Genomic DNA, 2,650 nt, shown 5'->3' on the forward strand with positions numbered 1-2,650 from the left:
CCTGGAGGTTGCTTGTCGTTCAATGAGGGAAGCACTGGGCCAGCTTTTTAGCTGAAATGCTTTAACTGTAGTGATGTTCTTGTTTTCATTTATTTATCTTAATATCATTATCTTTTTTTTTTTTTGGTAGGTGTGACTTTGGTTAGATATTAAAATATCTTCATTTATCTTATTTTAATATCATTATTATTATTGATTTTTGTTGTTTATTTTTGGTAAGCATGACTTCGGTTAGATGTAAGTAATGGCTGCTTGTGTTGCAGCAAGTTGTGGACTTTATTCAGAGTGGTAAATGTGTTGGGACACTGAATATCAATCACCACAGTGATGGTTTTCATTTTGGCTACTTCTCATTCATAAAAATGCTGAATTAAATATGTAATATAGTTTCTGCCATGAACTTAGTTTTGGGATTTAAAATCTTGAACATGAGTTAGCCATTAAAAAAAAAAACAATTTGTGTGTGACTGTGTGTCATATAATATTGATCTTGATCTTGTATATAAAAAAAAAAAGTGGGTGTGGGGGGAGGGATTTTGTGTGTGTGTGTGTGTGTGTGTGTGTGTGTGTGTGTGTGTGTGCATGAATAGTCGTATGCATGCGCATATAACTACATGCATCAAATTGGCCTTTCCATTAATCTATCGATAGAGTAAACCAATCAAACCTGAACATTGACATAATTATACATAATACGCAAATTGTACATAACAGGCATAGAAAACAAAAAAAAATGCCAGCAGGCAACTCGTATATCCTAGATCCAAATTTGAATACAGCTTTGCAAGAATGCACAATTATGAAGTCCAGAAAAATACATAATCATGGCTATCTTGAAAAAAATGGATGGGAATGAATAGCATGGCTGAAGTAATAAATGACAGAAAAGGAAAAGTGACATATAAAATGATAAATTTTCAGGAGAGGGTTTCCAGAGGGTGGGCATAGTATTTTAATGGAAAGAGTCCCTGACATCCCCACAGGAGCACACAAACAGCACCTTCAACAAACCAAACATCAACTGATCAAGCAACAGAGGCTTATGATGTTGTATTGTATTGTGTTTATTTAGATCAAAAGCATACAGGTTTTCTCACAGAAGATTCTGTTGTTCCTGTCCTAGCTGATGTCCATTTCCTGAAACAGAAGGACGACGAATTGTCAGTCATAAGAGATAAATATGCAAAGACATGTGTTTGCAACTGAATTTTGTCGGGCTTCTACCATACAACCTTTTCAGCAAGGGAAACCCAAAAATGCGTGCATCATGCCAGCTGGTATAGTTTGTGGAACAAATACCCACAACCTGTCCAGCATGGGAGGCCCTACCAGGCATGTGACACATCAAATGACATAGCTCGACAGGTCACTGAAGCACTCAAGCTACCCCACCACGACAAGGTATCAGTTCCATGGGGTAGTAACATATCAAGTTTATTCATGTATTCATTTGTCAGAATGTCATATACAAACCAATGTGAAGCTCACTTTGTAAAACACAATATATTAGCACTAATGTTTACTGAATAGTTTGCAATTTAAAGAAAAAGAAGTAAAACAATGGATTATGTTTAAGCATTTAAATCTGGTCTTCTTCTTATGCTACAATTTTTATTGACATTTCACTGTCTGCTGATTAACCATAATTCCATGCCTACAACACCAGTACAAGGCAGTATACCCTCCACACCAAAAACCCTCTTCAAATTAGAATGGACCATCTCACGAGAAAGAGCTATAGATCTACATCATATATGTGAAGCAAGTTTTTTCAACAATCCCAAATTTCCTGATCAAGGCATCTATTTCAGAAAAAGTGCATGCCAACACAGCAACGCACTGTTTTGTGCAAACAACATGCACAAGTGTCCAAAGCTTCTGCTGTGGCTGCATGTGATCAAATGTCAATTAATATGCGAGTGTAAACTTCTACTTGTTATGTATCTGATCTATCAACCCGTTTGATGGCAGATACTTGAAGCTGAACTGGACACTTAAACTTTGTAATGATAAAATTTTATGGTGCCAAGTGTATTTTACATGTATATGTGTATACATGCATGTGTATTTTATATGTATATCTATCAATCAATGTATCTATCTATCTATATATAAGTTCTACATACATGTTACAACTTGTATATTTAAATAAAGATATAGAATATACACAAAATGTATACATACATTTTAACATACATGTGCACCTACCCACAACACAGTTTTGTCAGCCAGTTTGGCAACCTTCTCTGATCTATAGCCGTAACAGTTAAGATTGATAATATTAATGATGATAATGATCATACTATTCATAGCCATGTTTCAACTAAACACTAAATATAAGAAACCTTGGTCATTTGTTACGTACTGTGCTAGCCATCTAAAGAGAAAAGATGATCTTACCTTTCAGTGTTCACAGTGAAAGGGCAAGTCTGTCATGGATCCTGTCATATAATCCTGTCAATCACAAACACTTTTGTTTATATAACACATTAGATCAATGCTACATACACACAACAAAATGTGACTAACACACATACCCACACACACAAAATGGATACATACATTTTAACATACATGTGCATCTAACACTAACAGCTACCCACAACACAGTTTTGTCAGCCAGTTTGGCAACCTTCTCTGATCTATAGCC

At 35.3% G+C, this 2,650-nt stretch overlaps 1 long non-coding RNA gene across 1 annotated transcript in view; it reads right to left on the bottom strand.

Moving 5' to 3' along the window:
* Positions 1-843: 843 nt before the first annotated feature.
* LOC143290155 (uncharacterized) overlaps positions 844-2,650 on the bottom strand; it is a 5,902-nt gene continuing 4,095 nt past the window's right edge. The window contains exons 4-5 of the long non-coding RNA XR_013056340.1: positions 2,401-2,454; positions 844-1,137 (exon numbers count right to left, since the gene is read on the bottom strand). This is a non-coding gene — a long non-coding RNA (uncharacterized LOC143290155). The remainder of the gene's footprint in view (positions 1,138-2,400; positions 2,455-2,650) is intronic.

This window comes from Babylonia areolata, chromosome 15 (genome assembly GCF_041734735.1).
Source record: "Babylonia areolata isolate BAREFJ2019XMU chromosome 15, ASM4173473v1, whole genome shotgun sequence".
Lineage (NCBI taxonomy): Eukaryota > Metazoa > Mollusca > Gastropoda > Neogastropoda > Buccinidae > Babylonia > Babylonia areolata.